Consider the following 11,267-nt stretch of genomic DNA (forward strand, 5'->3'; position numbering starts at 1 on the left):
TGGTTACCTTTTAATCAAAAAGGAGAAAAGCCAAAGCCAAGAAATGGCTTTAGAGACAGATAACAGAGCATTTCTACAAAATGAAAATTCTACATAATAAAAACCCCTATATTAAAAAAATACAAAACAGAGTTCCTGCTCTGAAAAAAAAATTATGTAAAATTGTGCTCCACCAAATGAGAAAGGCTTCATGAAATGACAAGTGGTATGCAAAAAAGAAAAATAAGTGATCAGTAGTGACCTCACTGTTAATCAGAAGAACACTACCAATTAATACAAAAGGAGTAATATTTTCCCAGTTTTGAAAAAAACTAAATCATAATAATGGCCATTGTTTGAACTGATGAAATTAAAAGAAAGCCCGTCTGCTAACAGAAAGGTGGTTTCCCAATTTCCTCAATACAATACAGTATACATATAAAACACTTCAAACACTAAATATTCTCTCAATTCCCACTCATTACCTGAGTTTTTAGCAAATTATCCTAAAAACTGTATACTTGGAGTACATATATTAGTTTTGCCTTTGACGCTATTTTTACATTGCCTTGTGAAGTACTTAACATTTTACAGCAAGGACAATGACCATCCTTGTAGGGAGCATCATTGCTCATCTGCAAACTTTGCAAAGTAGGAAATGCATCGTTATTAATGAAGCTGAAACCTCTTCTGCACCACTGCCCCAGCGGCTTCCCTGCTCTCACTGGTAGAGGTAGGTATTGTGGCATTTCTTTGTTGTTTGCTTCCGGTTTTTCAAAACAGGATTTCATTGTGCAGCCATGTCTGTCCTGGAACTAGCTATATAGACCAGGCTGGCCTCAAACTCTTTGTAATTTTACTTTTTTTTTACAGTCTCAATTATTGCGCTGAAATAGGAAGGGTAACTGATCTCAAACTCAGAGAGATACACCTGCTTCTGCCTCACAGGTACTGGGAATAAAGGTGTATACCATCACCTTAGCTATGATGTGGTTTTTTTTTTAATTGCAAGTAGGTCTTCTTTAAATATAAATTTACCATGTGGCAAAGCTCGAGAAAATAGGTTAAATGAATTATGGTATCTCAGAGTGACAAAGTCCTAGTTAATGAATTAATGGCATTTTTTCTTACTATACAAATAATATATACATATAGTTGGACACCAAGAAAGATAATATCTTAGAGCAAAGCAAAACTACGAAATCACCCATAAATCTTCCAGTTACACATAATAATTGTAGCTTAACATTAATATGTAGACATAACAAATGTCTGCCATGTGGTCTAATTTGCTTTTATTTTGAATTTTTCCTTTTACTGTCTGAATTACGTTGAAGGAGGAATGGCAGACTCAAGAGTTATTGTTGTTTTGTTCTTGTGTTGGTGAGGATTGTTGGGCAAACGCTGTGCCCAGCACTGGATTGCCTGCCACCACTCCAACAATGCACTCCAAGGATCTGAGAATGGTGGCATTTGGACTTTGAAGGCAAGGACAGAGAAAGGCGGGGATCAGCACCATGGTTGCACTTGGCCCACGGTGTGGGAACAGGCTTTGGGCTGGAAGCAATCCCCAGCAGCAGGAATCTGTTCTTCCACATCCAAGGGGTGTGTCATTTGTCACCAGATGGAACCCAGAAAGGCTTGTTGTGCACACACCTAACCCTGGGGCAATCCAGCATTATTGTCCACCTACATTTTTCTACTACACTAAATTTTATTTTGAGTCAGTCCTCCACTTATTATCCCAAACCCTAATCTGGTTAATGTCTGGTTGTTTGGTCACTTCAGTATTATTCTGGCTCTTTGTTGCTCTCTCAGGTGTCATGACGAGAGCCCGTGCGTTTCTCACTGCTCATCTCCTCAAGCAGCCTCTCCCTGCTGGTCTCATGATGGGCACTCCTTTCTGAGGTTCTAGAGCCACACTGATCCCCCGAGTTCCTCACCTCCTCGTTTGTATGATGTGGCAGCACTATGGTTGTCTGTCCAAAGTCAAATGACCCTTGGCCAAGCGTTCCAACAAACATCCATTCCAGATGTCAGATTCTCGAGGGTCCTGACTCCTGTCACGCCCGCCACTCTGGCTGGGATCTCTGCAAGCCATGCCTCTTCCTTGAGGGCAGCAATTAGGTGATTGCTATCATATGCTTACATAATACAACAGTGTTGCCATTTTGTGTTATTTTGGGAAAAATAAAATCTGATTTCCTTCTTTGAGGCTCCTATTCCAGTAACTTCAACTGAATAAAGAACTTTTCAAGCAGAAAGTGTTCTAACTAATAGCTCTTGTAGTTACATAAGTTATTGCAAAGCAAAAGGAAAAGTAGGGTGCAAATTTTAAGACAATTTTTCCCAATATTACTACTATACTAAGAAGAATCCAAAAATACACACACACACACACACACACACACATGTATGCATGTATACACATATATATGACACACACAGCCTTCCAAAAGGGCAGCACCCACCGAGACCAGTTAGCTTCTTAAATTAGTGAGCCAAATCACTGTGGTTATAATCTGTGCCATATGAAGAAAAAATGAGGAGCCAGGGAATGTATCTACCCAAGGAATAGTGACAAATTAAGTGAAGAGGAGATGATAGACAGGACATAGCGGAATCACCAGCAATACTAGGGTGGGTTCGCTGAGTTCATCTGCACTGGTTGAAATTATTAAGAAAGACTCAGAGACAGAGAAAAAGAAGAGGGGGAGAGAGGGAAGAGGACCGAGAAAGACAGAGAGAATCTCATTCTCTGTGCCTGGCCATAGTAGAGGCTTAACTAAAATTTGTTGAATGTGTTCCATGGGACTAATTTAAAATCTAAGTGCCCTGCATGGGACTTACAAAAGAGCCTTCTTTTATATATCAAGTTCAATTACACAAATCTTTCTTCTAAAGGAAGTCTTTTTTTCCCCTTGTTTGTGGGAACTCCTAGGAGTGTTCTCCCACCCTGTCCACTCACGTTCTAATCGGCCAATGCCCAGTAGCCCCGACTGTTCCCTGCCTCGTGGTGAAGCACACCCTTCTCTATATCAGACCACAGAATGAGAGTTCTGATGGAAGAGGCAGAGAAAACCAACAAGAGATGATGTGGCATGCTACATCCTGAGAGCCTGCCTGGGTGATATGGAAAAGAAATGACTGACAGGCGCACATACAGAAAAGCCGGGTGGGGCAAGAGCTCTGATGGAGAGGCCCCTACTGCACAGCCTGGAAGGAAACTCATAGCTCATTATGTGCAGTACAAGGAGGAAGGAGGGTTAGCTAGTCTAGGTGGAAGGTCTCCGGAGGGAGAAGTCTCAGGTTTCAGTCATCCCTAAGGAGGGAGAGGCAGTTGCTAGTTTGTGTCACACTGTTGCTATCAGCACACCTGGATCAGCAGAAGGAAGTGCTGTTTCTCTGAGCCTGGCCTGGGGAAGGTTTTGCCATTTTCATGTGTCTGCGGTGCGCTGGTGTAAACAATAAACCTTCACTCAGGACTTCATTCGCTCCCCAAAGTGAAAAAACTATTCTTACTGTCTGTGGAAAACACTCAGATCCTCAGTTCATATTATGACAATCTATCAAAGCAATAAAAGAATATCTGATGCTATTTTTGTAGAATAGCTTGAAACCAAAAAAAATCATGAAGAAATTCTTTGATGTATGTATCAGAATATCAAATTTCACATACCAAAAACAGCAAACAAAACTAAAGGCAAAAAGATAAATGTGAAAACTATTTTGAAGAACTGATTTGAGGGAATGAATGATAGAAAGAGATTTAAGTGGCTAGAAGTTGTCAATACAGACATGGACAGAAGGAAGGGCAAGATCACTTGGTAAATGGAAACAGCCGAGGGACACCTGAAGAGGCTCTTCCCGGACTGTAGTTCCAGATAAACACAAGTCAAACAATCAAAGCTTTTAAAACGATCCAATTAGGAAGGATTTTCATTTTGGCAAAAATATCAGTCACCACTAGAGACGCCAGGGCAGCAGGGCGCCCTTCACAAACTCTGTTAGGATGGAAAATGATTGCAACTTCCAAAGCTGACAGTAGAGTTTAAAAGCCTTAAAAAGACACAGTGCAGGAGCCAGCTTTGCAAAGAAGTGTTAAATTCAAGGATTTATGTGTCCACGTTTTCATCTTAGCATAATTTACAATGGCAAGAGCTGGAGCCCACAGCATCCGAAGACCAAGAAGGAACTGATGTGTGAAAGCTGGTCGCATAAGTGGTCTACTACAATATTTCTTGGTGGCATGGGGAAATACACACACAGCTAAAAAACTGAATGCAAGATAGACACGAAAGAACAATAGCAAGGGTTTTTTTTTTTTTTAAGGTTAAAAAAGTCTATTCACCATTACCAAAGTATTAAAACTGATTAATTCCTGTGAATGGGAACAATCTATTCTTGCTGTCTTTATTACGGTAGTCTCCCACTCTGTATGGGCTGTCTGGAGTAAGGCATAATGCGTCATTATTCTCAAAGCAGATCTCTAGAATCAATCTAGCTTTTTTAATTTCCTAGTAGAAAATTATTCATAAATATGTTTTATATATATATATATATATATATATATATATGAAATCTGAGAAGCAGTCAGTGTTGTGCCTATAGAATTCCAACACTCAGGTCATGAAGGTAGGTGGCCAGGATTAAGGTCATCCTCTGATACACAGTGAGTTTGAGGCCAGCCTATGTCACAAGAGTCTGTCCCCACATGTTAAAAACAAAACCCATCAAAGAAACACAGTTCTCTTCCCTTCTCAAGGGTTCAGAAAGGAGACAGACATTTGTATTTTACTGAATAGCGACAGCACTGACCCATTTCAGTACTGGCTGAGTCTCTTGGCGACATCCTTGAATTCTTAGGTCTCGCAAAGTGTGCTCAAGGGAAAGCGGGTTCCCAAACTCAGTGGTTGGCTTTCTGTCCTTTCCAGGAAGTCACTGTGGATTTCACTCTCTATGGAGATTCCAGTCTGTCCCCCAGGGCCAGCCTCAGGTAAACTGTGGAAGAGCCTTCCTGCCTCTCAGAGTGCTCTCACCTGTCTTCATATCTGTCCCCTCTTTATTCACAGAAAAACCTGCTAAAACATTTAAGCCTCTTCTCCACTTCAGACATTTGGTAAGGGCTCACACCTACACTGCTTTTGTAAATATTACAGCAGCCTTGCCCAAGTTCTTACTTTCTCTCCTTTACTGACACGGATGTTGCCACGTAGAGAGGTTAAGTCAATTGTTCTTGGTCACACAGACAACTCTGAAAACTCAAAGCCAATTTAAAAAGTTCTATCCAAACCGGGTAGAGTTGGCATTTTTTGAGCACCCTTCCGTCCTACAAATGCTTTGTCTAATCTCAGAACTAAAAATTAAATTGTTTTTACGTTTGGAAAAGCCCAAACTCCTTCAGTTTCTGAGAGAATATAGATGGGGGGGGGGCTGGGGGGAGGGGTATCCGCCTGGTTTTAACTGTCTGCTCCATTATTTCAACATAATTCCACAAAGTGAATTTAGGCACTGACCAGTTTCCTCAAATTGTCACACTTGTCCCCAAAAACTAGATAGATAACAACAACAACAACAGCAGCAGCAGCAACAACAACAAACTGTAGCTTGTCTTTGGGTGGACTCAAAATCCTTTCTTCTCTAAGCTTAAGTAGCCCCTGCCCTAGGTAATTTCTTACCCAGCTTTCCATTGGAAGGACAACAAACCTGCCTCTAATCAGCACCAATTCTAAGCTACTAACTTTATGCCCTTAGGCAACGAACCTGTGAGGTACCAGTTAAAAATATTACCCTACTTCCAGGATTGAGGGAGAAATAAGTTAGAAAATATAAGTTAAGTTCTTCATAAAGTGGGTGGGGAAGAAGGGCTGGTGCCAGAGGGGCCCCCACCTCTTCCATTCATCTCCTTGGGGGTTCCCTTAATGTTTCATTTAAAGGTCATACCCAAGACTATGGGTTTTCTTTGTTTCTCCAGAACACATTCGTTGCCTCACCCTTAACTTTTCAGAGAACCCCTGCTTTTCAATCCTGTTCTTGCAAAGCCTGCGTTTATACATCGAGCTTAAAAACAAGGCTTAAGTAAGAAGAGGAGATTTAAAAAAAAAAAAAAAATCTTCCTGCAACCAGTTTTCTAATCCGAGAGGGTTTCTGGAGCCCCGCTGTGACAGGGTGCTGAGGGGCCACCTCCTCCGAATGAAAGCTAGGCCGAATTTTACATGTCAGACTTGCTTCTGTTGAAAATTATACAGGCAGCTGGGTAACAGATCTTTCCTACCCCAACAGGATTTCATGGAAACACTTGGACAGATTTGATTACAAGGAATTGTTCTTGGTGGCTTAACAGCAACACCCCCGCCCCGTTCGCCCCCAAATCGGGAAGTTAAAACCTTGCATCTTGAGAAGAGGTGAGGAAGCCACTTCATTAGTAACATTTTAAGGGCTGTACAGTATGTGTTCAAAAATGTCCCCTCCTTCCTGATCGTGAGATTGAAAAGATGTCAGACGCCCCGCCAGGGTACTTTCTTTGCAGTGGTTCTGGTCTGTGCCCAGGTGCTCCAGACACCGGGTCAGAATTTCCCAATAGTCCCTGGGCTGCATTGTCAGTCTGTCGCACCCAGGACAGCGCCTTAAAAAAACGCGTGTGAAAAAAAAAAAAAAACGCGTGTGGGGAAGGATCGTCCCGCGTTAGGAGACGTCTCCGGGAATGACCGCGCGTTGGCCGCTCAGATTCCGAGCTGAGCTTTCGTTTCCCGGAGGTCAGAAGGCGCGGTGGGTGGGGGCGCGGGTGATCGCACAGCTGTCCCCAAGTCCTGCAGCCTCCCCCGCCCCCGGAGTCTCCACGAAATTATGCGGGACTGACGTGAGCGGCTCGGGCTTGCTAGGAGTGTTAGTCTTGGATGTTCGAACCCTGAAAAAAAAGTGTTAACCACACGCAGGGCAGGGCTGGTGTCCCTATTCACCCATCCCTTGTGTCCCTCTGTGGGCCGCCCCACGTTTGGTGGTGACTTCTCTGCAGAAGCCTGGCTCGTCCTTCTGAGCATCCATCCGGCGCGCTCGCTCGGCTCAACGGCGGTTGCTGGCCCCCCTGCACCCTGGACCCTCCGCGAGATTGTCGTGGACCTGCTGAGCGCTCTCCGTTCCACCTGGCGCCTGCGGTCCCACCGGTTCTCAGCCCTGGGCGCTATCGCCGATCTCGCCGGGCCTCTGCGCGCAGTTCGAGCTACAGTGCGACACTGGGATTCACAAGGCCGCGATCCCTGCGGGCCCAGGCGGCCCACCAGAGGAAAATACACTCGAGGAAGAGAGACATCCCCAATCCCCGCACTTCCTCAGGATACCCATTATCTCATTGATTCACAATTCGTCCCCCTCCCGCTTGCGCACCCCGATGCGTCTCTTAGGTTGTGAAGGTTCAAAGTTTAGACTTGGGACATAAAAGAACGTCATTCATAGTCTTACAAGGAAAAGCAAGTGGGGGATGAGAAACTAGACACAGAACGGGTTTTTAACCTAGTGAGATCACTACGGTTCTTCATTTTCCTACCAGCATCTCAAGGAAAGATCCATGAATTAAAACAATTCTACATATTTCACCCGCCTCAGAAGTATGGGGTTGTGGGTCAGCCCCATGAAGCGCCTTTGAGGACGATATGGAGGTGGAAATTTAGGATTAAAACTCTATCCTTTCTTCAAAGCCTTGCGCAGAGGGCGGCGTGTGGGGATAAGGCGTCAGGGCAGGGGTCATTTTTCTCTGGCTCTCACCACAGGGCTCCTCACTTAGAGAAACTCGACCAGGAAGTCCTAGGTAGGGATCATCCAGTTCTCGAGCTTGCTTGGTGCTACAATTCTGCTTACTGATGCTGATAGAGTTGTCAGTTACGTGTTTTAAGTTTCTCTTCCTTGTCTCACGCTTTCAATCCTGGGCAAAGAGGGTGGCAAGGATCAGCCTGGAGAACTAAAGATACAGCCTCCCCTGGGCCAAATCCCTTCCATTGTCCTCCACTAGGGCTAGTGGAGTGTTCTGGAAACGGCCCTTTCACAGTGTAGGAGGGACAACTTCCCCATTCCAAGCTCTCTCTCTCTCTCTCTCTCTCTCTCTCTCTCTCTCTCTCTCTCTCTCTCTCTCTCCGCCCCCCCCCCAACCTCCTCCAGCACCACACTTCACTCTCCCTCACATCCAGCCTCGCCCCAGGCCTATCAGGGACAACCCCACAGTTCTTTTCTTCCACACAGGAGTTTATTAAACACACAGAGCCTTTACAGTCAGCTGAGGTGTGCCGCATCCAGGAGACGCGGTGGAGTGTAAGAGAAAAAAATCTAGAGAACCTAGAGTATTTTTATGGAACGAATTATCTTTGTTTACTTCAGTGAATCACTACGCCTTCCTTGTTGTTTGTGACCCTCCCCGTTTGCCGGGGTATCACAACCAACTCCCACCAGAGGGGGAGAAAAAGAAGGAAGATGTGTGAGCTCCCCCTGGTGCCTTCCTGAATTCAGGCTGACAGAATCCAGACAAAAACTGTAAGGAAACATCCTTACCACGGGGAAAAAAAAAAAAAAAAAGAAATTACCTGGCCTCTTTCCTTTGAATTGGGTCAGTTTGATCCTGACTGGCTCTTGGATCGTCACACAAAAGCTGTGGGCCCTTATTTAATGTGTATCCTTAGGAAGGGCCAGGGCCCTGTCAGTGGACCTTCTAAACTCCAGCTTAGAACAGGAATTTGATAGCTAGCTGCCTGGGAATGGACTTCTCTTGAATCAAAGTGATTACTTTTTGGCCACAATTTTTCTCTTTGTCAGCCTGCTGTTCATCACTGAAGTCTCTACACACTTCCTGTTGTGTTGTAGAGACGGGAGTTATCGTGGGAATCTAGTATTAGCCACGCTGACCAGTGTTCCACACTATATGTCTATGTGAACAGTGTGCTACACTCAGGAAGGGTCTTTAACCCTGGAGTCTGCGACATTGTAAACTCCGGGCATTTACAAAGGGGGAATTTTCAGTCAGTCTCCTGGGCGTGTGACTGACAGACACACTTAACAAGGCATTTACTGTGTTTAGTTAGTCCCAATCTTTAACGGGAGGGCTAGAGAGAATAGATAGATATATCACACTTAATTTCTGCTGTACCTAGGTCTGTCAGCTCATGGACAAACTTCACTGAGATGGCTAACAGCATGGGTCTAGTTTCCCTTTCCTGTGTAAACATGGAGGTTTTGTTTCCTTTGGTCTGAATGCTTGAAGTCGGATTCTACTAAAGCCAAGAGCATAGCTTGAGCCCTTGATAATACCATGCCAAATTTTCATCAGTCCAACCCACAATCTCACACTCCTTCCCTGCTCTGTTTTTTATTTCTCGAAATGCAGCGTGGTCACCCTCCCCTTCCACCCTTCCCTAATGCCATTCCTTCATTTGCCCTGTGATTGTCTTTTCCAGGGACTTCTGAGAATCTCCAGCGCACTCTCCCTAGAGTGAGGCTCACCTCTCTCCTGGCCACTCTCATCATGCAGATTGCTCTCCTTCCTGTGCTCCTTGTTTTTCACGCTCTCTATGCACCCCGTGAGCCTCTACACTAACTGCTGAAACGCATGCAGGTGCTAGATAGGTATTGGAAGCACTGTGCAGAGAGGTAACGGCTTTTGTTTATCTGCCTCCCCACACTGCCAAAGTGTGCTGCTACCTCTGGTAGTTCTCTGCTAAATGATGAACCCGAAATAATAACCGTGAAAGATTTTTTTAATTTAGAAAATTTTAATTCTCATGTCATGTAAATGAAAAATTGTCAAATTAAGGAGCCGTTTTCAGGATTGTAATTGATGTATTCGTTGTGCTCTGCCTGCACCCCAAAAGGATTTGAGGTGGGCTTAAAATATTATGAAAATTAGACATGAGTATTAATTCTGTCCTTGCAAGCTCTAGAATTGTGTAGTTCTAGATGCCAAGTTAAACAAAATAGAGGTTTTTAAGACGAGATATATGGTGTTTTCTAATATCTCTCATCATGCTATAGAAAAAAATCATGGATAAAAATTTTCAGAAATATTTTGTGTCTCTTTGCATATCATACACATACACATAAATACACACATACATACATACTCACACTCAAACTGCACTGGCAGGGAACATAGGTTGTTTAAAGCATAGCTATTCAACTGTCATATAAAGTGAAATCTATATTTTCTCTCCCTATATGACTATATATTTAACATCTCTATGCATATGTGTGTGCATACATATGTATATGTTATATACACACACTCCACATTATTATTTCAAAGGGAATTTCCTCCTTCTGGCTAGCAGCAATAAGTAGTCAATATTTACACTCTTGAATATCGATGACATCTCGCGCACACACGAAAGCTGTGGTAAACGTCTCCATTTTCAAGCAGAGTTTTAATTATTTGTAAAGATTTCAATTGTTCACTGGCTAATGTCACGGATTGGTCTTCACAGTGTGAAGTGCCACTGTCCAGAACCCCCACAGTATTATAAATAGGCTTCTAAAGCCGGCTTGATTGATGTTTGGCATAAAGCGCTATTCCTCTGAGCACATATATTCCTTCTGTTCACCGTTTTCATAGAAAAATACCAGGGCTGATTTTTTATTCAAATCTCCAATTTATGCAGGGTTTGAAGTACTAAATACTTAAAGCCCTTTTCAGATCTTTCCCCCCTTTTCTGTTAGGTAAGTAGCTAAATCTTCTGCTTCAACACAAATAAGAATCGGAGATTTAGCAGATTTCCTGTGGGGAAGAGAAAGAGTTTATTAATTATATTGAGAATCAAATAATATGCTTCTTTGACACTAATGTTCTGTCTTTCTCCACCCCACACATCCTATGGGAGGGCTTTAAAGCCTTTATCAGGGTCTAGATTACAGCAGTTATGGTTCCTTGGAAGAAAGAGTGGAATGAATGGCATTCTGAGTTGAAGAGAGAATTTGAGATGTTTTAAGATTTTCGCAGCAACTGTGAAGTGATTTTTTTCCCCCAAGTATGTCACAGGGATTGTAATATAAAACACCAAAAAGCATGATAAAGTGCATTTTCATGAGTTTTAATAAATTTTTAATACTGATGAAATGCAAATTTTCCCTTCACAACCCTTATCTGTATTTGACAGAGGCCTACAGAAAAATTTAAATACTCATTTAAAGCAATTTACAAGATACTATAGAGATTGCCAGCAATAAAGAATGATAAGGGATCTTCTTAAATTTTTTTATATTGACATTATTCAAACTAAGTGCCTTATACAGATTCTACTGGTTCTGACCAGAGC

Source organism: Chionomys nivalis, chromosome 14, assembly GCF_950005125.1.
Source record: "Chionomys nivalis chromosome 14, mChiNiv1.1, whole genome shotgun sequence".
Classification (NCBI taxonomy): domain Eukaryota; kingdom Metazoa; phylum Chordata; class Mammalia; order Rodentia; family Cricetidae; genus Chionomys; species Chionomys nivalis.